Source organism: Rattus norvegicus, chromosome 10 (genome assembly GCF_036323735.1).
Source record: "Rattus norvegicus strain BN/NHsdMcwi chromosome 10, GRCr8, whole genome shotgun sequence".
Lineage (NCBI taxonomy): Eukaryota > Metazoa > Chordata > Mammalia > Rodentia > Muridae > Rattus > Rattus norvegicus.
In genome coordinates, this window is record NC_086028.1 from 67388538 (window position 1) to 67416473 (window position 27936).

The window sequence follows — 27936 nt, forward strand, 5'->3', positions numbered from 1 at the left end:
GTGAGATGAAGACCTCCCCACTAGAGGTCTTTGAAATTTTTACCACTTTCTAAGAGTGCTATGCTGGGGTTCAAGCAACTAAAGTATGGGCCTTGGGGGCACTTGTTTTACAGAGAATTCAACCTTTCAGATCAAAAGGGAATACATCTCCACTCTTGTAGAAACAGTCATACCGTCCTCCCCTCTCAATGTAAAGCTAGGACCTGGGTCTCTGATGGTCCCCACATCTTTGCTGAAATAGTTCAGATTGAAAACGTAAAGTAGTTTAATGCATATAGCTTGAAGACCCTTGAGCCTTTCCTTTTGCATCATCCAGTGGTGGATACTAATATCAAACCTAGTGCATGTAGTTCCTATGTCTTCTTGACTGTACAAGTATATACTAATAAGTCAGATAGAGTCCTACGTCCATGTGGTCAAACTTTATATCACACCGTTTGCCTTCCGCAGCTTGGGCTTTTTAAAGAAGTGTTCTACGATATAGTTCAAGTGTATATAAAGTCAACAGAATAGTAGAATGGATTCCCATGTGCCTATTCCTCTAGGTCTATCAATCATGGGCATTCTTTTTGAAAAAAAAGACTTAAACGTATTTTATGTGTGTGTATGTATGTATGTATGTATGTATGTATGTATGTGTATGTATGTGTGTATGTATGTATGTACGTGTACCATGTGTGTGTAATGTGGGCCAGAAGAAGGAGTCAGATACTAAAAGCTGGAGTTGGAGATAGCTGTGATCTTTCACATGGGTGCTGGGAACTGAACTCAGGTCTCCTGCTAGAGTAGCAAGTACGCTTAACTGCTGAGCTATCCTTCCATCCCCTAGCTGTGTGCACTCCTGATTCACCTAGGTGTTACTTATAGCATGGAGTCATTTGTGTCCCTGCTAAATGGTATTCCATGACATGAGTGTAGCATGGTTTGTTTACTCATCCATTCATCTCCATGCCCTGCATTTCCAGATCTTGGCCACTTCAATTAAGGTCGTGGGAGCACTTATTGTGTATTTTTATTTGTAGTTTTCGTGGAAAAAGGAAGGTAAGTTCCAGGGCAAAGGGAAAGTAAACACAATTGAAGTATCTAAGACTTTACCGAATGGTCTGCCAAGAGGTTGGGAGCCATTTTTTCTTGGTCTCAGATGACCTGTGTTTCAGGCACACACCAGAAGATGGGGTTGGTGAATATTTACAACACATTCTCATTTTGTTATTCATTGGAGGCAGTCTTCGTATGTTCCTCACAGAAGCCTTGGGCCAGAAATATATTCAAGACATATTTTCTCAGAGTTTGTCTAGACATTTTTTTATGATTCCTTTTGTTGACTAGAATGGTGCATGATTTAATTTTTATGAAGTATATCTTCTTTTCATTTTCCTGTCAGTGTTTGCTGATTTTTGTCTTAGGAAGTTTTTGTCTGTTTCATGAAGATATTCTCTTGATTTCTTCTCATTGTTTTATAATTTTAGCTTCAGCATTGATGTTTAATGGCTGCATCTAACTAAATGTATGGTGTGAAGTCAGGTATTTCACACACACACACACACACACATACACACACACACACATGACAGGCTCTTCTCTAGGATATCATCTCAATGAAAAGCACGATTTCCTCAAAAAGACTTTCTGTTTTGAATTATTTTCTATTTTGTAAAAAATTACCACAAATATATGTAACTATTTAACTATTTATGTACTCTCTGATCTGCTAACGTGACTGATATATCTGACTGCTAGCAAGCTATCTTAATCACTATTTTGTTGTGTCTTGAAGCTAAGCAGTTTGAGACTTCCAAATTTGTTTTTACCTCTCTTCCGTCTGTCTGTCTATCATCTAACCAATCTATCTGTTCTGTATACATGTTAGTGCATGAGTACACACACACACACACACACACACACACACACACACACACACACCGCCATGGTACATGTGTGAAGGGCAACTCCCCACACATAAGCACATGCCATACTATGTGTGTTAAGTCACAGATAACTTGCAGTGGTTGGTTCTTTTCTTTAACCATGTGAGATTCAGGCAAATTCAGGTTGTCTGGCTTGGTAGCAGCTTGTACCTCCTATGCTTCCTTGCTGGCCTTCAGCTTTGTTCTTCTTAAATCAAAATTGTTACATCTATTTTACATGATCTGTGTGTTCATGTAAATTTTAGAATCATCTATTTCTATTTTTGAAAGCTGTTTGGAAGTATGATTTGGATTATGTTGAACTATGGATTACTGTAGAATCTTAAACACTTTTATGACATTGATTTTCCCAATCCAAAAATATAGTATATCTTTCTATTTAAGACTTTCAAGATTTTTTCTTTGAAATATTTTAAGGTGTTTAAAGTGAAAAATTTGCATGTACTTTGTTAAGTCTATGACTGAGTACTTTCTATCCTTTTGGTACTGTGAACATATTTTTATATGTTCACATATGTTACATGTTTATATGAATAGTTTTTGTTTCAGTTTTTCATTATTTTCTACCAATATGTAGAAATCCAATTTAATTTGTTTTACATCTTATATCCCAAGATACTGAGGAATTCATGAAATAGTTTGGAGCTTTCTTTGTTCACTCCATGGGATTTTCTTGTACTGTATTATCTATATGTTTGAATTGTAAAACAAGTTTACATGATTACTTTTATAGAAATAATTTTTATTTAATTGTATAAACATTTATGTGTATATAACTACTATAAAGACATACTCATCAAATTCTTCCTTTTGAGTCTGTATGCTTTTATTTTTCTTGACTTATTACTCAGGCTATTGACTTCATACTGCACTGGCTACAAGACTGAACATTCTGGCATTGCCCTGGTCTTCAGGGGAAAAGACGTTCCCTGCCCTCTGTTCACCATGAGTATAAGGCACCCTGTATGTGGTATTTAATCAAACTGAGGTCTTTGACTTGCCAGGAGGTATCCACCCAGCTTGCTGAGTTTATATTGTGCAAATGGGCATTGAATAGTGCTAATGCCCTTTTCCTTGGGAGCTTTAGTCTTTGAAGGCTGCTAGCATAGAGTTGGTCAATTTCCTTCAATGAAGCAGCTCCTTGTAGGCTGCTCACACCCCAGTAGATGGCTTTACACCGAGGCACATACATGCAGTCCCGTTGGACCTGGTGGTCTGCTGAAAGAGGAAATGAAGTGGAAAACAGATAGGGTTCATGGAGGAATAGTAAGGAAACAGGGCTTAATATGACCAAATATATTGTATACACGTACAAAATTCTCAAATAATGAGAAATGAATTATACATATGTATATTTCAAAGTGTGATTTATAATGTCTCTACTACTTCTATGTGCTAATTACATAGACATTGCTAACCTTTTTTGTTGATCTTTTTTGTTGTTTGTTAGTTTGTTTCTTTTGAGATCTGCAGTTACTATTAATTACAGTTTTATAGGTCATTTGGCTTTTCAGCTAGTAATGGGTTTACCAAGCTTTCTAAACTTTTAAAAGAAAACGTGTTTGCTATTGGGTTTCTTTTTCTCATCTTCCGTTTTAATTTCCAATTTGACTCGTTTTCTTTTATCATTTAGGGTTATGCATAATGTGTTCACTTTTATTGCTGGCCTTTATGATAGAAACTTAGATCATTAACTTTATACCTTTCTCCTCATTGTAAACAATCAACGCTCACATTGCCTGGGCCCCGCCACAACATGGAGGAAACCAGTAATGACAAAATTATGAAAATAAAAGTCAGCAAAAGACATGCTCAGATAATCTCTGCACCCAACCTCCCATGATATGACTCTCCACAGTTCGAAGTTGTCTGAGTTCTGTGTGTGTTGATATGTGCCTGTGCGCTTGTGCATGTGCATTTTGAACATTTGAGAGTCCCTCACGCTTACGTACATCACAGGCCTCTGACTACCTCGGTGCGGATTCTGAGGACACATCCTGAGATCACAAATGCAAATTTCAGTCTTATGCACTTACGTCAGCGTGTTTTTCAGTATGGTCCAGTTTTGTCAGTGCATCTGTGTTCTCTGGGACATCTCCCTTCTGCCGAACTTGAACATTACCACTATTGGACTGCTTTGGATAATCCAGAACACTTCTAGAGCTTTCATCACCTGTAAGGACAACACTATCCCACCTCATAGAAGTCATCAGTTTCCAGCCTCCTGCTGAATCCTGGGATGAGATTCAAGCCGTGCACTGCTTTAAAGCATCAAGTGACAGATACACAATGTTCACCAAACAGACTCTGCTGGCAAAGCTGACACGGTTCTTTGTCAGCTGGCTGTGATCTTCTTAGTACGGAGTTACCGATATTTTTTCTACTTCACCTAATAATCACCATGTGGGAAGTATTTAAATCATGCTTATTTCATCGGACCCAAATACTTCCTTGATTTGGTATCCACTGATGATGCTTGCCTAATCCATGTTCACCACGATAGCACCAACACAGTTTATAAATTCTAGCTCTTTCTCCATAGTGAGCAGCTAGATATAACATTTCACTGTATACCAGAAGTAAAAAACAAAACAAACAAACAAAAAAAACCCCTGTCTATCATATGTTAACTACCATCTAACTGTCTGTCTCTCTACCTACCTATCTATTGTTTACCAGTCAGGTATCAGCTATCATCTATCATTAGTTATCTACCATATAGCAATCAACTACATCATCTATTTATCATTTAATATGTATCTGCCTACTATCTCTCTCGTCTATAGCGGTTTCTAATGTCTGATGGAGCAAATCCGTCTGGGGTAAGCACTGATTCATAAATTCTGACTTTCCCTCTTGGCTTATCATCACTACTCACCTATTTTAGTACTCAAATCGTTCTCAAGTTAGTCATTTGTCACTTTTTGAACTTGTCTGCCGTGTCCTGGCAACACCTTCACACCACTTTTTAGCATGTCTCTTTGGTTATTATTCCTTTTCCTGCATAACAAGTTATCCTAGCTCATCTTTTTGTACTCCGTTCCAGCTCTGGAGTGAGCCACTTCCCTGAGAAGTCCTTGTTTGCTTAAGTGAGAAATAGCTGCAGGGACAAAAATATCAAGTGTTAGTCGTACTTATTATTCCTGGTATATTTGCATTCTTGGCTTTTTCAGTAAGTCGTACAAGGGAAGACAGGCCTGTTCTGTATCTATGCAGACGTGCATATTCACAATTCATATGTGCATATGGGTGTGTGTGCATCAGCACCGTTGAATGCTCACTCAGGCATGCAGTGGGCATGCGAACATATCTATTCCTATCTCAAAGGCATCACTCTCGACACACCTGCTGCAGATTCTCCCCTGACTTCGGCCACCCGTACTGTATGTTTGCACGTCTTCTTTCACCGTGAGAGGCCTGATCCTCAAGGCCATCAATATATTACTCCTTTTGTACACTCTGTGTTTTGTTTTGACCGAGGCAGAGTTTTGCTACATTGCTGAAGCCAGTTCAACCCTCACACTCCAATCCCCAGAGTGCTAGAATGGACCAGCTTCTTCTGTTCCTTTTAAATGGATGTAAAATAGTTTCACGTTACTCCACTCACAGTGGCATGTTGAGCATACTGGCTGGGAAGGGCTCATGAGTTATTTTCAGCAGTCCGTCTACACAACTCCACATTGCCAGGCTAAAGTCGGTCACACACTGTGTTCAAAGTGCCGGGGACAGTCCCTTCTTTGTGCCCTTCAGGCTAGTTACAGTATCAACTTGAAATAAAATTGATCCATTTATCAGTCTGCTTTCATTTTTTAGGGTTTAGCACTCATTGCATTGTTTTTCTTTAATTTTTGAGTGTATTAACATTTTGGAAACATGGTTTCTCTGTGTAGCCCTGGCTGTCCTGGAACTCACTTTGTAGACCAGGCTGTCCTCAAACCCCACCTACCTCTGCATTCCTAGAGCTGGGACTAAAGGCATGACCATGCCCCATGACATTTTATTCTTAGTGAGTTTACAAAAGTCAAACGTTTGAAACATAACTAAGAAATAGGAAATCTAATTGGAAATGGGGTATAACTAGAAGAGTGTCATTGTTTCCCTGTTTTCGTGTGTTATCCCTTCTCTCTCCTTGTATGCCTTGCCTGTATGGTTTCAGGGATTCTTGGTCTGCCTCTCCTATCTTTCCTCTGTAACCCTAAGTTGGCGTGCCTGATTTTTGACCACACCACCATCCACTTTCATGCCACAAAGCCATCGGCACTTCCGTGTTTCAAGTGCCCCTTTGAAGCCAGTCTGCATGCATTCAGAAAAATATCTAGTATTCATTTTGACGAATTTGTAATTCCCTGGTGAATACATGGGCTTAGCCTTTTCCAAAAAGATTGCTCTGCTTGAGCTTTTTGGCATTTCTAAATAATTGTACCTTCAAATGATGCTGCAACAAAAGTCCTTTCTCCTGCAGCCGCAAGGACCCTCAGAAGCACGCTGCGCATGTTGCAATGTTGGATTGACTTTGGTTCTGGGATATTTTATAGTTTCCCCCGGTATTAGCAATATACCACTTAGTTTCTGAATATGTACTCGTGTTGTCGTCTGAATTGATTATGCCATTTTCGAAGGCTCTACAAAACTTTAAACTTTTAAGATGCTTTGCACTAGTTTGTGGGATCTGTGTTGCAAGAGCATACTTGAAAAGCCTGTGCTTTCTGGCGTGTGTCGTCCATTCTAGAAACATCAACTGGGGCAAGATAGCTCATTGTGGCCTCGGATCTTCCGCTTTACCACTGAGAATCAGATGTCTCATCAGTGACTTAGAAGGCTATTTAAACTCGCTATAACTTCGGTCATGTCTATTTTCCCTTTAAGGGCAGTCACTGTTGATGTTTTTCAGTATATTTTAAAACCCTATGGTTAAGTGCATATATGCTTAGATTTATTATGTCTTCCTGGCTTACTGACCCCCTGCACATTAAAACATGTTCTGTTTGTCGCTAATGATTTGTTTCTTAAAATAAATTTCATCTGGCATTTTTTAGCCTCCTTGTCCTAGTCCCATAAGATTATATGGAAGACCTCTATTATTTTAATGAATAAGTGTGTGTGTGTGTGTGTGTGTGTGTGTGTGTGTGTGTGTGTGTGTGTTCATGTGGGTGCTCATGCATGTGTATGTGCTTCCAAGTGGGATTCAGAGATCAATGTGTGTCTTCATCCATCTTTTCCAGCTTATTTTATTAACTTTATTCTTAGACATTTCCACAGAATGCATCCTCCCACCCTCTCCTATCTCCCTGCTTCCACTGTTTAAGCCCTTCCACCCCACCCCTTAAATCTGTCCCTCACATTCCTGAATACTTGTTTGGTTATATGGGCCAGTAAGTTTAACCAGGACCATGTGTACGCCCATGGGTTGGAGCTAACTGATAGATGCACTAGGTACAGAGCTGAAGATGATTCCACTGTTTTGTGAATCTCTCCATCTTTCATGACTGATCATTGACAGGAGCAATCTTGTGTGGGCCGATGCAGGTGAACACAGATGCCGTGAGTTAATGATGGCAACAGTCACATTGAGTCCACACCATGGCATTTCCCAGCCTTTCATCCTGTATCCAGCTCTTACATAGCCCCTGTCTTCTCCTTCCCAATATTCCCTCAAGTGTTAGCAGTGGTGGCATAAACATGTGTTTTTGAGATGAGGTCTCTCTGAACCTTGAGTTCATTGATTGAGCTAGACTCTCTGAGTAATGAGCTTCGGGGATCTGTCTGACTTGCCTCTATAAGCACTGAGGTTGGATTTTGTGCCATGGTGCCTACCTCTTATACACATGCACACACACACACACACACACACACACACACACACACACAAGCTTACACACTGCTTATATATCAGGTGCCTTAGAAACGAGCTATTGCCCCAGCCCCAGATTGTATGGAATTTCATTTTCATACTTTTTGCTTACAATCTATTCTTCCTACTTTCAACCTATATTTCAACCTTCCAAATGTGGATTTCATATGGATAATGAATGCATGGCTCAGTCTTGTCTCTTTTGCTTTCCTGATGGCCTCTGAAGTCTGCTCCCTCTCCTCTGTTCAACACCATGCTTCTTGAGGTTGTCCATGTTGATTATGCTGATAGTTCTAGTCCATTCATATTCACAGTAGGCTTGCGCCAACGTCTATCTTTGCATTCTGCCATTGACTGCTACTTAATTTGTTTGTATTTTTTATGCAGACCAGCAAAAGCACAAGGTGCTCTTCTGTCCATGTCTCCCATGTATATGTGTGATCCAGGCAGCTTCAGTGTGAAAATTCTAGAACTTAGTATGCAAAATGTATTTATCTTTAATATGTAACCACTCACTTATATGACAGAAATAAAAGTAGTTTGGCCAATAATGTGCATCAACCATAGCTTTGAGTTCTTGCTGATCAAAACCTGACACTTAGTAATGTTATTCATGCTCACAGATACACACTGTGCTTGCTATCAGACAGGTTTAGGTAGAAGGTCACTGCTGTGTAGACCTACATCTTCTCATGTGTGGTTTGGCTTTTAAGCCTTTCCCCCAAGATCTGATCATTCATATAATTTACTTTTACTTTTTAAGTTGAGAAACAAACTCCTGTATATATCAAATGATTTTTTTTCTAGATTTCAGAGCTCTAATAAGATTAGGCACAAATCCATGGAAAAGAATTTCTCAGGGTACATCACTCTGTGTGCACATGAGTGTGCACAGATGCATCTTACCCAGCACATACATACTTTATGACTAAGTGTTTCAGTTCATGTCTGTGTATCATCTGCCCACATGTGCAGGCATGTGTGTGATAAAAATTTTTGAATTCACATTTTGGCTTGAGGTTTCCAGGATCATCTCCAGATACCTATCATGTTTGAAGTCATTCATTTCCAACACACTTCAATTTTCTCTCAAAAAGTAAAAACAAAGGATAAGTCTAGGAAACTTTGAAGAGACATGAGATGACTCTGTCACCCTACTTATGATGTAGGTTTACAAGGGAAACTAGTGAGCGTGAGCACCCAGCCAGCCCACAGCAACCACTTTGCTCTTGCTCTAAGGCTTCCTCTTTCTGGGCTGGTCTGAGAGAGACAAGACCCAGAGCTCTGGTCTAAGCCAGACTCAGGAGCAACTCTGCAAAACAAACAAACAAGCAACAAGAATCCTGCATTATTTTGTTACCAGGGAAACAAAGTTCCTCCTAGCTGTGCTGCCCTTACCCACTAAGTCTCTCCCAATCCCAGTACCTTTGCCTCGTGCTGCTCTGCCTGGGGATTGCTCATTAGCCTGGGATTAGCAGCTGTGTCTGCAGAGGACCAACAAAGCCCTGATGCCCAGGGCTGTAGCTTCAGAGAACTGACTGGGGAAGCGAGGCTCAGCTGCCCGAGTGCCAGGCATATGTCAAATCCAATTTGGGGAGAGGATCTTGTTAAGCCTCCTTATCAGATGACAAGTCCTTCTTAAAAAGAAAAAGATCATCGGTTAAGAAAGTTTGCAAAGTCTACCCGGCACCCAGGCTCAGGTCAGACAGTGTCTTCTGCCAAGCTCAGGTCTTTCACATACCATCAACCACTTGGTTCAAGGGGATTTGATTAGTCAGAAAAGGATTATGTGTAAGGCTTGACTGGCCACTAATCAGTCTCTACCCTTCAAAATAGTTGTCACTCATTGTGACCCTATAGCTGAGCATCTACCTAAGATCACAGGGTGGTTTTAGTTAATATATATATATATATACATATACATATACATATACATATATATATATATATATATATCTCTTAGAAATTCAGTGCAACATAGCACTCTTATGTCATACTTATGGAGTTTCCCGGACAGGAAAGCAGAGTTAAGTTTATGGTCTATCAATCATAGTGACTCTTCACCCCATGGTCCAAAGAGCAAAGAATGTCATCTACCTACTAAATGCTGCATTTCCAACCTCTGACCCACTTTATTGTTTCCATTTCATAGGTGAGGAAACGAAAACGTCAATGTAGGGTCATTGCTATGAGTGAGAGCTTGCGTTCAAACCCAGCCCATCTGTTTTGGACTCCTGTTTCTTCCCCTATAAAACACAAACCCTGAGGAAGAAGTCAGTGTGTGTGAATCTCCAGTGCGGAACTAATCAGCAAAAGAGTGCACAGGCAGAGTGACTCATAAGAGGAGACTGTTCTAGGAAATTACCTCAATGGATTAGTTTGCCGTATAATAAATTAATTTCAAGATTATTTAGCAACATTGGGAGAGAATATGTTATATAACATTTAGTTGAGGAAAAAAGAATGTAGTCTAGGGAGATAATGGGGGGGGCTACTGATGGCATAAAATGGAGAGTGGGAGGGATATAGGGCAACACAGTCAATGTATACATGTATGAAAAAGACAGGGAATGCAGCAGATTTCTATGCAACAATTAAAACCATCAAATGCACATCCATGTGCTAACACACTCAAAGAAATTTGACAAACAAAAGCCTTTTGAAAAGGTATGTATTAGTCACTAAAGGTGATTTTCCCAAACAGTCATAATTGCTGTGAAATTGTATTTGAGGACAAGGCAGTCGTCTGATTGGGGGGAAAATGAGATATTCAGGAGGAGAAAGATCAGCATTTTAACAATTGCTCTTCCTTCTCAGTTTGTGAACCTAAGTAATTTGATTTGTCATAACCAAGCCTCTTGTCTTTTTCCTGTGTAAAATGGTAATGATATTAAACCCTGACTGTCCTTCCAGGGGACCAGGGGGCCAGGGGACAATTCCCAGCACCTATCTGGTGAGCCACAGCTGGCTATAATTTCAGTCCCAGAGAATCTGGCACACTCTCCTGGCCTTTGAGGACACCAGGTACTCACATGGCACACTGACATACATGTAGACGAAACACCCCTACACATAACAGACATTGATTTAAATGGGAGACATTGACCTTTAAGAATTATATTACCAGCTCAATACATTTAGTACACCACAGATACTGTGACTAATTAATTAATAAAAACTTAGATAGGTGTGTTAGCAAATCAACAAATAATCAAGATGAAGAATGGTCCGTCTCAAACTTCTTAAATTAAAAATTAATCGGTTTTCAGAGGCAAGGCCGTGGCGGGAAGAAGCCATGTCTCATGCCATGTCTCAAGCCCTATTACATGTCCACAAGGCAGACAGGGGGAAGATGAGTAGAAAGAATTAACTCCTTGTCTTAGTCATTCTGAGCTTAAAGCAGCCACAGAACAGGTGCCTCACAAACACTGAATGCAGTCCTACCCAATCCTGGATTCTTCAGGAAGCTGTCATATGAAACTAACCTTTTGTTGGTCTTCAAGGTATTCTAAAGATAAGACAATAATATTATTGCCTGGGCAGTGATTTCAGAAGCCACAGAGAATAATCTCTCACTCCCACCTTATAAGACATTGCAACCTTGTGTGCATGAAAATATTGAAAGATGGTTTCTTGGGTTGAAATATTAACAAAAGTAGAAGCTTCTCTTGACAGGATGGGGATCTACTGACGTTTCTCTTTGGTTTTATGACTGTACAGCTGGACTCTTCAAATGTGGGACTTTTCTTTCTGGAAGATCTCTATTCCCCAAATCAAATATAGTTTCAAGTAAACTGAGGAAAGAGACAGTCATGAGGCTATCCAGAGGCTACGTAGCCTCTGAGGGGTTTCTAGTCTTCAACAGCACCCTGAGCCATGGCACCTTGGCTGGTGCATCTTCTCCACTCTTGGCAACAGGTCTGAAGTGAGTGCTTAGTTACTGGTGATCAGTCGGCTGGTGTGACAGCGTGCGCTCTCCAAAAGGACCTCTCAGCTTTCAGCCATGGTCCAAAGACAGAGGTAGAGGGAGGTGGAGAAAGAAAGGTAGAAAAAGAATAATATTTCCAAGATTCACCACGTATCAATCACATAAGCGTTAAGTAATCTTGAGGACTTGCTCCTCATCACCTGTCAGGAAGTAATAATGAGCTATTGTGTTTGGAAATGAGAGCCTGAGCCTCTAGTCTTGGACTTAAGCAGCCTTCACCTATATGTGGAACACCTGCTGCTCTCTAGGAACTTTAACCTCTGAACAGACACGAGAAGTAATCGGATGATAGGCTTTGTCATTCCCCTGCAAAGTTTGATTTGGAAGCTGCTCATCACATGCCATTCCCATGGCGGGATGTGCTCAGAGCAAGATGAAATTGGCAATGCAGTCTTCCAAGTCGTCTTCTCCTTCTTGCCTGCAATGGGTTGAATGAAAAAAAAATCTGATTTTCTGGATTAAGAAAGGATTTGTTTGGTTGTTCGTTAAGCAGTTCCCCCAGAAAAAGCTCCTGGCTCATGGAGAAGGGAGACTCACCTGGCATTCACCAACTCAGAAGAGAATGTGTTCTTTCCTGCTCTAAACTGAGCAGAGGAACTCTGGAGGAGGGCTGCAAGGGATGTAGAAGAGGCTTTCACACAGGTGGTCCTTCTCTTCAAAGCTTAGGAGCTACCTAAGATGTGAAGAGAGAAATAAACTATCCCGCCACATGCTTGCTATGTTTTCTGGCATCCTTCCCAACTGCTGAGGTTGCCACCTGTGCAGAAGATGTGGGAAGAGCCCAAAGTAGATCAAGCACACACTACAACTAGTCTAGTACCTGCTAATTAGCATCGCTCTTTCCTCCACAACAAGGTATCTTTGTTGAAGACAGCGAGCATTTAGTGGACTCTCTGAAAGCAGGAGACAAGTTCAACTCATGATCCAAAAGGTAGGGTCGTGGATAGAGCCAAGGCCATTCCCTAGTGCTCACAGGAGAATGACTGAAAATGGTTGAGCACTATAGAAAGGAGAAAGACCGAAGAAATAGAGAGCAGACAAGTCAGTTAAGACAAATACATTTAATGGTTCCTGGGATAATTTGGTAATTCTGTTCAACTCTGACTTTACCCTCAAGGACAATCTCTAATGAGAACAATATGCATGCTTTGATCATTGTCTTGGAAAATTGGTCACCTGAGCAATCTCAAAGAACCCCATGCAACAGTTAGACTTCCTTCCACTGGGTGTATTTCAGTAACTAGTCACCCCCCTTAGGAATCAGTAGATTAGTCTGTGCCCCATTCATTTTGTTTCAGTTTCAACCCTCTTCTCATTCAGTTCTCCTGAGAACTCCAACCCACACCCTACTTTGCTGCCAATGGTGAGCAATGTTCTGTATTATACTCATCAGTCTCTTGAAGTAACTACACTGTGTGACCATGCCTGTCTTTAGGGAGCTTGAACATTTCAGTTTCAGTACACAGGAAGTCATCTTTTCCAATCAGTCATGATGGTCAGGAAGACTACAAATACGGCTTATGGTAAGCAGCTATTCAGTGCCTGGGTGAGCCTTTCTTGTGACTGGAGGCTGCTGCCACTCAAACCAACCATTCTATTTAGACCCTCATGCTCAGCATAGTTTCTCTGTGAATGATGGGTACATGACAAACATTATCTGGCAACTCATGTTGCTACCCATGCCTTTTTTGATCCATCCCTTAGCAACTTTCCCTCCTTTGTCCTTTTCTTATGTCTTAAAGAAGCTCAAATATCACTGATTCTTCCTGGATGGCAATTTCCATTTTTTTATTTAAATTCCTTAATATCCTCCCCTGGTAGCTGTTTCTGGACCTTGTCCTCATCATGGTTTTCCTCTTCTGAACAGTTTTTCTTGTCGAAGATGACATAAAGAATTGAACACACTGGAATATTAGATTTCATATGTGTAATGTGTAGTATTGATTGTCAGTTTTGTTGGGTGTCAACACACCTGGGATATTGGTAAAACATGCCTCTGAGTGTTTGTGAGGGTGTTTTAGAAATAATTAACTAAGGGGGACAGACTCCCCTGAGTGTGGATGCCACCACCCCAAACTCTCTGGGACTAATTGAAAAGCCTACCGGTACAGGACTATATCTTCTCTCTCCCTCCCTCCTTCTTCTCTCTCTCTCTCTCTCTCTCTCTCTCTCTCTCTCTCTCTCTCTCTCTCTCTCTCTCCCCGCTTCCTAGTTGTTATGATGTGACATGACCTCTCCACCATGATAGTCACTTACCATAAGCTGACCCTACCCTAAGTTACCCCCAGCCTTGGGTCCTTGTCTGAGACTGGGAACAAGCCCTCTTTGCATGGCACTATGAGTGTCATCTTAGGCCAGCAAGCAAGAATGTCACCTTGCTAGCATGGCCTCCCTAAGCCAGAGAGTAAGTCGTTTGATGTTTTCACCTCCTGCTTAAATGGAACTGGGCACTAGAAGAACACTTAGGTAATCTGGGTTCCTAGAAAGCCAGCCTCCTTGAACACCATGATTTTAAGCTCAGTTTGAGATATGTTCCCTTCTGAGATCCTTCCCCTGACACAGAGACACACAGACAAGCATGCACAACACTCCCCTCTAAGAATTCTTATAGTAGCTTACCAGTTTGTTCCTCCATCTGGTCCCCTTTTTTACTTTGTCTTATTATGCCTGTGAGCCATACACTCCTGTCCAGCCACAAACCCTGTCACAATTATGAGCTTCCTCAAGTCAGGATATATGGCTAGCTCATCATCAAGTCTCTCAGGGTGCTTGGCAGAGAACTAAGAACTAAGAACACTAAGAACTAATAAACCTACATCATCTCACCTGGATTCCCTCTCCAGGTAAGACTCAACCTACAGAATGGCAGACAAGGTTGTCTCCTGCCCTCACAGTGATTCCCTGTCCCCAAAGTAAGGCAGTTGTTTTTGTTGGTGGTGGTGGGGGAGGATGGTGGTGATGGTGATGGTGATTGTGAGTTTTGAGGGTTTTGAAGGGGTTGTTTTGTTTTGTTTGAGACAGGGTTTCTCTGTGTAGCTTTGTCTATCTTGAAACTTGCTCTGTAGACCAGGCTGTCCTCAAACTCATGGAGATCCATCTGCCACTGCCCCCCGAGCGCTGGGATTAAAGGTGTGCACCATTACATTGGGCTAGCAATGTCAGTTTTTGTCACAAAGCTTCTTGATCTCTTTTTGGATAATCATGGGGAAATATATAAAAGTGTTACAGGGATATGCAGGATCCTTCTAGAAGGTTACATTGTCATCACAACAAAGATATAAATTCAACATACCTGAAGTACTAAAATATAGGCTCCTCCATCTTTCCTCCTCTATCTATTCCTGCCACCTGTGCTTACAGCTTCTCTCCAAACCCAGTGAGAATCTAATACAATTCTCTCTCCCTCTCCCTCTCCCTCTCCCTCTCCCCTCTCCCTCTCTCCCCCTCCCTCTCTCATTCTCTCTCTCTCTCTCCCTCTCTCTCTCTGCTCTAGCTCTCTCCACACTCTTTGGTTCTCTGGTGTATGGCTGTGTCTGTCTTTCTGTCTGTCTGTCTGTCTGTCTGTCTGTCTCTGTATATGTGATTAATGTGCATGATATGTTGGTACCAGAATAGTAAGAGGCTGTGGGGTGAAGTGAATTCATTTTCAATGTTAGAAAAGATATGAATTAAAAACAGCAGAGGATGGAGCGCGATTGGCTTTGTGTCCCAGCACCAGATGATGGATTGAAGTTCTAAAGCCCAGTGTCCTCAGAATTCAGCTTTAGTTGCCAACAGAGTCACTGCAGATGTCATGATGAGGTGGAATTAGAGCTGGGTGGGCCCTTAACTCAGCGTGACTGGTAATACCATCCAGTCATGGGAGCATAGATGGAAAAATCAGTCATGTAATAATGAGGGTGCATATTGAAATGATGTGTCTATAACATAAGGAATGCCCAAGGACTGCTGACATCATCAGAAGCCAGAATAAGCCAGAAAGGCATTCTCTAAATGTTAAAAAGAGTATGGGACTCACCTATCACTTACTTTTAATTAAAGCCTCCTTTGTATGAAGACAAATTGCTATCATTTTAAATGATCTAGTTTGTAGCATTAGAGATGGGAACCCTAAGAAGCTACAGCCACCACCAGCCATCCGGTAGAGGAGGGCTTGACCCATCACCTTTCCACCCCCATAGCCATCCCCTCCCAGCACCACTCCTCCATCTCGTCTCCTTACTGCCTTCTCTGACCTCAGCTCACTGCCACCCAGGTTTAGTCTTTCTTATCATCTGGACCACTGGAAAGGTTTCCCAGTGACCCTGCTATACATTCGAGCGCCTCAATTTACTACTCACACCTGAAGGGTCTTCTCAGACTCTCTACCCACTCACCCAATCAAGCCAAGACCCTCCCTTCACAGAAATCCTGTGATGGCTCTGGGGTCTCCAGGATACCCACCCACAAGGGAGTCTTTGTTCCTTCACTTCAAGATGAAGGCTTGAACTCTGACACTGGAATGACAGCTTGCCCCACACTCTCATACACTTTTATTCCCAGTCTGTTGGAATATTTCAGCATCCAGTGATGTCACCATATTTAAGGGATGTCACAGACCCTGGTTTGTCCATCTTCTTTGTGTAACCAACCTTCACTCTGTTACCAATATTAGCACTAGGAAATTTTCTCTGACTCTTGTTCTTCCCACAATACCCTTCTCTGTACAGTTAGAAAAGTCACCTAAGTCCCAGCATATTTCCACCATGACACTAAGAGTCAAGAGTCTGTTTCTTGTATGACAATAGTCGACATAGTCACAGAACAGACACACAACAAATAATCAGTATTGTCTTTTCTTATTTTTCTTGTTCGATTTAACATATTCTTATTATTATGAGGACAGATGATATGCTAAATCTTCCATGCGTTATTTCATGATCTGCCCTGTCACCGTTATTTTCCTGATATTTATAAAGAGGCTGAGTCTTACGAGATTGTATAAGTCCCCAGCACACACAAGTGGGAAGTGGCAGAGAAGAAGGTCCAGCCCAGGCAGGCAAATACAATACTGCCACAGTAGATGAGGGGCCAAATCAAAAGCCAATGAGGTCTTCCAATTAAAAGGATCATTGGGCAAATCATCTGAATGTGAATGGTGAACTCCCTGGTTTACTTGTTGCTTCAATGCTGACTTGTTTCTTGGAGAGTAGAAAGAACATGAGGGGAAGGGAGAAGGGAGAAGAGAAGAGGGCAGAGGAGAGGGCCATTCTCCCCTGGACCTTGGAGTTATGGTCCTCATCCATCACACTCAGCTATATACATCTGTGTTGAAGGCAGAAAGGGCTGAACACAAATGTTATGAACACCAACAGAGGCAAACTAGGAATTATTTTATCTCCCAAGTACAGAACAGAAAGCTGTGGCTGAAACTGTACCCCAAGCCTTATTCAGTGTGTGGTGGTGAATGGAGTCCTGGTAAGGGAGGCGCCCTTCACACTCACCCTAACCCCACACCTTGTTGAAGGCAAAGACGAATTAAAAACACAAGCTGCTCAGAGAGAGATAAATCAATTTCCATCAGAGCAGTGCTTCTGACACCACCCTGACAAATCAATATCTTTCTCCATAATGGAGTCACTAAAGCTGCAACTAAGTCACCAGGAAACGCAAAGCAGCCTCATAAAGAATATCGCAAAGCGATAGAATAGCCAAATCTGAATTTCAATTATCCACCTTCAAGGGCACACTGTTATCTTCAATAGGGGAGTCCATCAAAAATTCATGGAGCCAGGCTTCGCCACTCCCAGCCAATAGTTCCACTGGTTTCCAGACTCCCAAATTCTCTACACAGTTAGAAAATGTTTAGCTAATGAGAAACATCTAGACTCCCCCCACCCACCCCAGTGCATAGCCCCCCCCCACTGGTGATAGCATACTCTGTCATCACAGCAGCTCGTTGAAATGCTGCTCCTTGTTAGCACTGAAGCTGCAAGAGGTTCTATGCTTGTCAGGTTCCAGATAGACATAGTGGCCTTGCATCAAAGTAAGAGGCCATGAGGATTAAAGAGATGGGCACCACCACTCAGAGTCATGGTGGGTCTCTTCTCAGCACAGGCAGGAGGACGATATCTCTTCCTAGACTTCCAGAGCATGGCATCCAGCTCTCTGGACCTGCAGTCATCCTTGCTCAGTAGTGAATGGGGTGGCGTCTGTGCTCTCAGAGTTACCTTGGTCACACATATACCTCTTGTTCTAATTTCTGAGTCACTATGACAGTAGCAATGGCTACACACTGTTGGCTGACAGCCAGAGAATATAGGTCCAAATATAGCAGACATTCCTAATAGTCTGTGGGCTCCTGAAAGCCTTGTCTTCGATACCTATGGGGTGGAACAGTTCTATCTTACCTGAGACACTGGCTGCCATCACAAGTGACCCCCATGGAAAATGTTCTTGAAAACACTGTCATTTCATCTTCACAGCAAGTGGCATGGGTGTTAGTCATGCCACTACTAAGCGGCTAAGAGAAATAGATCCCAGAGGTCAGTAAAAGAATGGACATTCAGACAGCACCTAGAATGGTGCCTGGCACTTTGAGGATGCTCAGCTGGTATTGGTCTATGGTTTCTGTAATATTTAATAGTCTACAAGACAGCTGAAAAGCTGTCCCATGAGCCTGAGGCTCACTGATCTGCACAGGAGCATTTCAGAACTCATGGGATTGCAAAACCAGTCCCACCTCACTCCCTCCAGTGCAGTTTCCTTAGACCTGCCAAAGACCTGCTAAGAGGTGTGTGATATTACTATTACCTCACTATTTAAATTCCTCACGTGATTCTTCCCTCCCTTCTTGATGAAGGCCTAACCTCCTACTGTTCATTAGCCAAAGCTCCCTTCCTCCAATCTGAACCTTTGCCTCAGCTACCTCAGCTCCACACACAGTCAGACCAGCTCGCTGTAACAGAATACCAGGCTGAGTTGATTCAAGAGACAGACGTTCAATTTTTATAGTTTTGGAGCCTGACATCCAAGATCAGAGAACCAGCATGGCCTGGTTTCCGGTGAGGGCTGTTTTGTTAGTTCACAGATGACTGCTCTCTTGCTGTGCCCTCAAGTGGTGGAGAGGGGGGGAGTTCTAATCTTGCTAGTTCCTGGAAGATGCTATTCTCCTTGGAACCTCTTCTGAGAGACTTTACTTCCTAATACCCGAGAGAACATCTTACAGGCAGAAAGATTTGCTGTCCTCATGGTTTCAGAAGTTTCAACCCATGACAGCAGGCAGGGTGTAGAGGAACAGAGGCAGTTCAGATGGAGACAGCCAGGAAATGAAAAGGAGCAAATACAGAAGGGAGTGAGGGAAAGTTGTAGCCCCGTGGACATGCCCTACACCTAGGGTTTACCTCCTGATGATGCCACCACATGATGAACCCATCAAAGATTTACCAGATTTATCAGAGCCCTCAGATCTAACCATCTCTGGAAACCCCTGAGACAATCCCAGAACTAACCTCCCAGGCACCACCCACTCCAAACAGATCAATTCCTTGCATGGTGCTCTTGCATCAGGGGCTCCAGCTTCAACACATGCTTGAGAAGACCAACTTGCAGTCATTGGTAATTCCCGAAATTCCCCATGTCATATCTCTATATGTGTCCTTTTCACACAGGCATGGGGCTCTTCTGTACATTATCTCATTTGCATACAATTACAATGTCCTTCCTCTGTAAGAATCACCTTCTCCAGGAAGCCATCCCTGCACCCTAGGGTAGACCCACAGTTTTCTTCCTCAGTGTCCCTGACAAGGCTTGCATGGGCTGCACATTATTTCCCCTGTATAGCCTGGCATTCTCTCTCCCACTGTTTGTCATTTTGGCAGGATCCATTGGATGACAAGGCTTTACTATTAGTACATCCCAAGGTGCTGGCACGGAATGCACACAGTATGAAAAGGTTATCTTGTCTTTTTTTCTTTCCTTTTCTTTTCTTTTCTTTCTTTCTTTCTTTTTTTTTGAGTCACAGTAGATGGGGATGATGAAAGATCATAATCTTCTCCTTGACCAACGGAAGGTCTTAATGCAGTGCTGGGGACAGTGCCAATTCCACAGAATCATCTCTGGCTAGTTTAATCAGGAAGGTGATGTATTAAGGGATGGAAGGTACCTCCCAAGACCTCCAGGAGACTCAAAGACAAGTATCAGAAGAGAGTTGCCTCAAATGACTCAAACAACAGGTTGGTTCCTGGTCGCTGCTAGACATCTTAAGGACAGGAAATGTCAGCCCCTACTCCAGGCTGCATCAGTGAATGACATGATCTATAGACACAACGCCACCTATGTCAGAGACCAGGCAGACCATGGCTGAGATTGGCACACAATCCCCCAAGTACCAGACTGTATAGTCGTGCCCCTGTGTTGGGAAGATTCCAAAGCATGTAGCCACGTAGGTGTGAGCCATGGGTTGGTCAGGTCTGCTGGAACCTGGAGCTTCATCAGAGCTCTGGTGCATAAAATCTTGGCTCAGAAAGAAGCCATAAAGCTTCTGCCTATAAAGCCTCTTCCTGGGTGTGCTGGTTCAAGGGTACTCTACCTCCACTGAAGTATGATGCATCCAGAGGACTGAGCTTCTTCTCAGGGGTATAAAATGCATAAGGAAAGATCCTCAAACCCTCGGTGTGTCTCCTCCCAGTTTCTCTCTACTGTAGACTGATTTTCTTTTCTGTCAACCACCATGACCATATGAGTGTTTAGGAGTATCGTGAGTGCTTTCTTAAGATCTCAGGTTGGTTTCTCTGAATGAACACATCAAAATACCTGTCATCTCAAACCTCAATGAGCATACAAGTGGCCTGGGCATCTTAAAGGGCAGAGTGTGGCTGAAGGTTTGGCTAGGGCCTAGAAATCTCTACTGACCCCTCACCATTATCTGACCAGAGAGGTAATGGTGGTTGGCAGGAAAGGAATCAGTTTACTGCAGAAAGAAACTGGGGAGAGGCATGCTGAGTGTGGGAGGACCCCCCTTCTCATGTGTCTGCGTACCCATGAGCAGAAACTCCATCCTCTGATCTCATCAAGCCTCAGTGGAGGTAGAGACTCTGAGGTAAAGATGATGCTGCCACTCAAAGCATGTGTTGAAAGTAAGCCAGCTTTCTGGAAAGCAGGCAACCATGCCAGGGGACGCAGGCCTTCCCCCATCACGCCATGCCCTGACTGGAGCATAAATGTTCCCTTAAAATTCAGGTCAGAGAGGCAGGGCCAGGATGGGGAACACCTTATGTGTGACTGCACAGAAGCCGCAGTGTTAGTGAGAACTCACAGCTGTAGTGCACAGACAACCTCCCAAGGTTCACCAAAGAAGGCACATGTATTTTTTATCACAATTTAACCATTTGTTATCCAAGGCCAAAAAGACAACAAATGAGGGAGGAAAGTTAAAACCCATCAAACTAAAGAGAAACACTAATAATCATAGGGCTGGGCCCCCTGCCTGTGTGTCCTCTTGTCATCCTTCTGCCTCTCCCTCTCTCTCTCACCTGATGACCCTTCCGACTTCATTCTGCACTCTAGAAAGTAGAAGCTGAAGTGATCTTTAAAGCCCTGTGATGGTTTGTATATGCTTGGCCCAGGGAATGGCACTATTAGGAGGTGTGGCCTTGTTGGACTAGGTGTGTCACTTTAGGCATTGGCTTTAAGACCCTTGTCTTAGCTGCCTAGAAGTCAGTCTTCTCCTAGCTGCCTTTGGAACAAAAGGTGGAACTCTCAGCCCCTCCAGCCCCACGTCTGCCTAGATGCTGCCGTGCTCCCACCTTGAGGATAATGGACTGAACCTACGAAACTGTAAGTTAGCCCCAATTAAATGTTGTCCTTTATAAAAATTGCCTTGGTCATGGTGTTTCTTCACAGCAATAAAACTCTAAGATACAGCACTGCCACCACCGCCACCTACCTCTCTCTCTCTCTCTCTCTCTCTCTCTCTCTCTCTCTCTCTCTCTCTCTCTCTCTCTCACCAATTCCAGCTTGGTCTATTGGTACCTCTTCTTCCTTCCCTAGATTGATAACCCTCCTCATTCTTAAACTAGTCATGTAGCACTTGATTTTGCTTTAACATATGTAGTCAGAATCAAGAGTGAAGGCTTGGCGTGCAGGGATCTCTCTGAACCTAGACACACATACTATATTTCTCAGTGTGAACCAGCCAGGTCCCCATCCTTGGCTGTGCTGCCACTGAAATGCATGTGCAATCCACTTTCTGAGGCAGTCACAAGTCAGTCCATAGAGAAACAGAGCTGAAATTAACAGAACCTGTGTCGTTCAGGGAAAGGAGCATGTGGCTATGTTAAGGAAAATAGGGGGAAGGTGACACAGACAGACAGTGTAGTATGGCACCCACTGAGCCTTCTCATACTGGGTGTCCCAGGCTTTGTGCACAGAAAATACATGTCTCCTAGGACTGGATCCCAGCTCTGTACCACGCCAGCTATGTGACCATGAGGAAGTCACCTAATCTTTCTGAAGCATGTATATAGCGTGTATATCTTCATCTGTTGAAAATAAAAAATTGTCATAGTTCTATCCTGACAATCTGTCATGAAAGTTGAATGAGTGAGCTCACAGGATGCAGAGAACAAACCAACAGCAGGTACTTATATAATGATGACAACATTGCTTGTCCAGTGCCTGGCACATGACCCTGTGCACTGTATAATCATGTGTGTGTGCGTGTGTGTGTGTGTGTGTGTGTGTGTGTGTGTGTGTTTGAGATAAAGCTTTGACATTCTTCTCCCCTTTCCCCTTTTTGAGACAGGGTTTCATTGCTGTTTCAAACTTTGACTCCCAAGCTTCCACGGAGTCTCCTGTCTCCACCTCTTATCTCACTGTAAGAGTCTTGGATTACAGACTTACACTCCAGCACCTGGCTTTATGGGTTTCTATGAACTTGAACTCAGGTCCTCAAAGTTGTGCAGCAAGTGGTCTACCCACTGAGACACATACTATACAATTTCCGGTATGTGTGTGCTGGATGTGCATGTTGCATGCACACAAGTGTACCATGTAAGCATGAGTGCGTGCTTCTGCAGAGGCTGAAGCAAGGCATTATTTACCTTTCTCTGTAGAACTCTGTCATATCACCTAGAGACAGGCTCTCACTGAACCAGGAGCCTACTATTTCAGCAGGCCTGTGAGCGCTCAGTATCTACCTGTTTCCACCCTAACACTGGGATTACAGACATAACCAGCTATGACCATCTTGATACATAAGTGCTGGGCACTTAAACTCTGGTCTTCATGCTTGCTGAGCCAGCCTTTTTAGCCACCGAACCATATCACCTGCCCCATGTAATCTTAGTGGATGTTTTAAGATTTCTAAAAAGAAGAAAGTGGAGAGTTAGAAAAAGAGAGAGAAACTGAAATTAGAGGTTCACTTTTGAGAGTAGTTGGCACTCCTGATGATGACAGAGATGACTAGGTCAAAGAGGCAGACTCCCTTACTCTGGTGGAAGTGTCCCTGGGATGCTGGTATGTCCAGACTGTGATGCTGGCATGACCATACTCACATCCCAGTGGCAAGTGCCACTTGCTGATTTCCTAGGGACTTCCAGCAGAGGGCGCTCAAGGGGCCAGCATCAGAAGGTGAAGCCAGGACATGCACAGCCTCTCTGGACCACTGTACTGCCTAGGGCCATCTCTTGCATGCCACCTGCTTCCCCCTGTAAACTACCCCTGCTCAATGTGATGGGAAGGGAGGAGATGAATGGCCTATTTATGTCACTGCATGATCTCAACAAGTCCCTTACCTTCTCAGGGACTCAGTTTCCTCCTCTGTAAAACAGGGGGGGGGGGGCTTCCTTGTTTATCTCACACTGTGTAGGGATAGAAGACGTGCCAGTTCTCACTGTGACCTCCAGAACTCTCTGAGGGCACAGCATTTCTTGACGCCTTTCCTCTCCAAGCCCTCAAGGTACAACTGGCTTCTCCCTGTTTTCCACAGAAGAGCTGGGGAGAGCATATGATGTCAGGCCTGCAGAAAGCACAGTCCAGGTCTAACTCAAACAAGCTGCACATCAGAACTTTCAGCAGAGCCTTTAAAATGCAGAATATTCCAACCCTGTTGTCAGAAGATCTGACTCCACTGGAGTGAAGAAATCGGTGCTGGGAGAAAGCACTGCCAAGGAACATGCTCTAGGGCCACTCTGACCGGTATCCTCAGAAATAAAATGTCAAGACATTCAAGGGAAGGAAAACAGGTGTCCAGGGGTGAGCATTGTATGAAGAGACCAGGGAAGCTATTGCAGAGATAATGACATGGCCTGGGCATGGGAGGCTAAGTGGACTTCTGCCCAGTGAAGATGGAGGGACAGAAAAGGCCATGTGGTGACAGCGAGTTGTGGGTGGAGGAGGGAGGGCCTCCACCTTTGGGGAAACAGTGCATTGGAGGCTTGCCCTAAGTTATCACTTATCCCATGGAACACTGCAAGCCTGGATGTGCAGGCTGAGGAGTTAAGAGAGTGTCACTGTCTGATTAAGCATTGCCTGGCACAGAGGGGACTGTGTTTTGGATAGGGTATGTTGACAGTAGAAATTGTGGGGGATCAGAGAGAGAGAGAAAAAAGCCAGGGAAGAAATGTGTAGAACAGCCATTCTGAGTCAGCTACAACCCCCCACTCACCACCCAGGTTTCAGAGAGGCAATGTCACATGGTGTCAGCGGAGCTCCCTCCCCTGGCCACAGAGGACTATAAATAGCCACACATGAAGGTCTGCCCCTGGCTGAGTTTCTGAGGCTGAAAGGGCACAGAAGCCCTGACTCAGCCCTGCTGCTCAACCCACTGTCCCCAAGGAAAGCCACCCCATGGTTCCCTAGCAGCTCAGGGTATGCAGGGATGGCTCACCACTGGCATCAACTGAACCTGACTCCTGCTTCCGGATCTCCTTGGAGATGTCCCACACACTGCCACAGAGGAAAGTGAGAATCTTCCAACCTACAGCCTTGTTCCTCTTCAGTCACACTTAGACTTGGAGCTACACTGCTGAGGATCAGGTACAGATGAGGCCACAATAATCAGGAACTAAGATCTCGAAAGCTGAGCTGGTTCACTTGGGTCTTGCCTCTAGACCATCCTCTAGGGACGCTTAGGGACTCCAGCTCCCTCAATAACACTTTGGTGACCATTGTGCATTCTGTCTTGGAAGCCGAGTTAGGGTCTCCTTCCTGCCTTAGTTTCTATTGCTGTGATAAAACATGATGAACAGCTTGAGGAGGAAAGGGTTTACTTCATCTTACAAGCCCACAGCACAGGCCATCACTGAGGGGAGTAAGGACAATAATTCAAAGCAGGAACCGGGAGCCAGAGACTAAAGAAGCTGTGGACGAATGCTACTTACGGTCTGGCTCCCCGTGACTCGTTCAGTCTACTTTTTTAAAGCACCCAGGACCACGAGCCTAGGGATTGGCTCTGCCCACACTAAGCTGGTTCTTCCTACATCATCATCAACCAAGAAAACACAGCACAGGCTTGCCCATAGGCCAATCTAGCAGGGGGGATTTTTCTCAGTCGGGGGTTCCCTCTTACAAAATGACTCTAGCCTGAGATGAGTTGACATAAAACTACCCAGCACACTCCCCATGAGGTTGATCTTGTGTTCTCCAAAGAACAGAGGTGTCTTCCATAAGCAACGGGCAGCCAGAAAAGGCTGAAGTCTGGCCAGTGATGGCTGTGATCTAACTTTGTCAGTGACTGGAGTATAATTTTAGAAAACTCAGGTAGAGGCTAAAGAGATAGCTAAGCAAGTAAGAACACATTCAAGTTCGGTTTTCAGTACTCACGTCAAGCAGTTCATAATAACCTATAATTCTAGCTCTAGAATATTGATGCTTTCTTCTGGCCTCTGAGGACAGCGCTCTCTCTCTCTCTCTCTCTCTCTCTCTCTCCTCTCTCTCTCTCTCTTTCTCTCTCCCCCTCCCTCTCCTCTCTCTCTCTCTCTCTCTCTCTCTCTCTCTCTCTCTCCCCCCTATCTCTCTCTCTCTCTCTCTCACAGACACACACACACACACACACACACACACACACACACACACACACACACGCTAAATGTCATGTAGCTTCCTCAACCTTGAACTTCCTCACCTGCATTCTTCCTGGAAGGGGTTTCGGCCTCCATCCAATCCATCAGGGTCCTGGCTGGGTCACGTCTGTTTAATGATTTGCCTCCTTCCTTCATTGTGAGAAGATAACTACCAAAGTTTATTGTGCCTTAGAAATCAGTCTCTGTGCTGGACATCCGTGATCTGACTTAATTCAGTGTTCCTACTAACCCTCAACAGACATATGGTGGGATATAAATATGTGTGATTTTGTTTCTATCTTTTTTAGAGGCAATGAAGGGATATGAATCCAGCTTCTCTGCCTGCAAAGGTCTCACTCTTTCTCCATTATTTTCTACTTATTTTTTTTAAGGCACAAGGCAAGGAAATGCTTTTCTCTGAGCAGGTAGAGGCAATATTGTTGTCACCACTTTCCTCCTCCTTTCTCCACATTCCTGGGCAACCCTAGTGCCCTGAATGTGGGTCCAGGGGCAATGCTCCATGGAATGGAGAATCTGTGTGTGCCCCCAAAAGCTTCTCTGGATCTGGGCTATGGGACAGATGCCCTGGAGGTTGATTTCCACATGTGTGGCCACAGGCAGGGGTACCAGAGGTTCCAATAAACCTTGTGCCCACCTGGCTGAGGGAGCCCTCGAAGGCTTGGCACAGCAGGTGAAGCCATTCTTGGGTGCGAGCCAAGGGAGCTCGTAGCTTCCCCAGGCCTCCGGATGTCATCAGAAGGCCTCCTGCTGGGTGCCAAGTAATTTCTCCTACAAACCACACTTGTTCACATTTGAAAACAAGCCTGCAGCATAGGGGGTTTATTTCACTCTACAGATAGGCCTTTCGTTCACAATCAGGGATAATTGCTCTTTGGGAGATGCTAGGAAATGTCCATAGCCATTTCTGGTAGTTAGAACTTCAGAAAGGGAAGGTCACTGGCTAAGGCTGCTTTTAAGAATGCTACCACACATAGTACAGCACCCATTGCAGAGACCTATCCAACTCCAAATTCCTTTTCAATGTTGAAAATCTGCCAGATAAGAAGACTGATTCTCCCAGGCTAGGGTAAGCTTCCAGGAGCTAATTCTCTGATTATGAGACTAGCTCTTCTTCATATCTGCAGTGTGGGAGACCATTTCATCTAGCCCCAAGGAATATATATATATATATATATATATATATATATATATATATCCAATATTCCTTTATGTATACAGACTACAGTTTAACTATTCCTCTCCTAAAGGACAGCTGGATAGTCAGACTTCAGCCCAGACATCTCTGGTGGCAAGCAGATCTCTCTCTGTCTCTGTCTCTGTCTCTCTTTCTCTGTCTGTCTCTCTGATTCTCTCCCTTTCTCAATTCATCTCTCTCTTTTGCTTTTTGTTGTTGTTGTTATTATTGTTGTTGTTGTTTTGTTTTTATTTTACAGTTCCCCAAGTGACTCCAACATACAGTCAAGTTTGGATATTCCAGATGCAAAGCTTGCCTCTACACTTAATTCTCTTAGTGGATGATAGCAGAAGTACTTTCCTACGTGAAGTATTGTCTACATTCTACAGTAATTTACCACAGTTTCAGCCTCACAAAGATAGAATTAAGAGGTAGAAGATGAGGAAAAGGTGCAAAATTTAAAAAAAACAAATATTCTTTTAAAATAATAACTATTACATTATTAACCAGATACTGTACCTTTGCAATATCTTTCTTACCTCAGCTATCCTCAAGCAGGAAGGCATCAACCACGACTTCAATTAAAGTAAATTGTGGCTGTGTCTGTAGCTCCCTGCTGCCTGAGACACTCATTCAACTAAGTGGTCCTCACTGTCTGTCTCCATCTAACCTCGCAGAGAATTTGGTGCGTCTTCTCTCCCCATACACACATTCCATACGTTCTGCATACTCTGAGTCAACCAGTCTCATGGCTTCACTGACACATGTCCCTGGCTCTGAGATGCTCACTCCTCCTTTTATCCATTAAAATTTCACCCATTAAAATTCAGGCTTATCCCTGGGTCCTGCTAAGACTGAACCCCCAGTGAACTAGACTATGGGGGGAGGGCGGCAATGGGGGGAGGGTTGGGAGGGGAACACCCATAAGGAAG

General features: G+C 43.5%; 1 protein-coding gene and 1 long non-coding RNA gene across 2 annotated transcripts in view; both read right to left on the reverse strand.

Annotated features, from left to right (window-relative positions):
- The window catches only part of Asic2 (acid sensing ion channel subunit 2), a 1069930-nt gene that overhangs the window by 1020230 nt on the left and 21764 nt on the right, over positions 1–27936 (reverse strand).
- Positions 1526–27903, reverse strand: LOC120095275 (uncharacterized). The gene is made up of 2 exons (XR_010055705.1): positions 12305–27903; positions 1526–12185 (listed from the first exon to the last, which is right to left on the reverse strand). It is a non-coding gene; the product is annotated as an uncharacterized LOC120095275 (long non-coding RNA).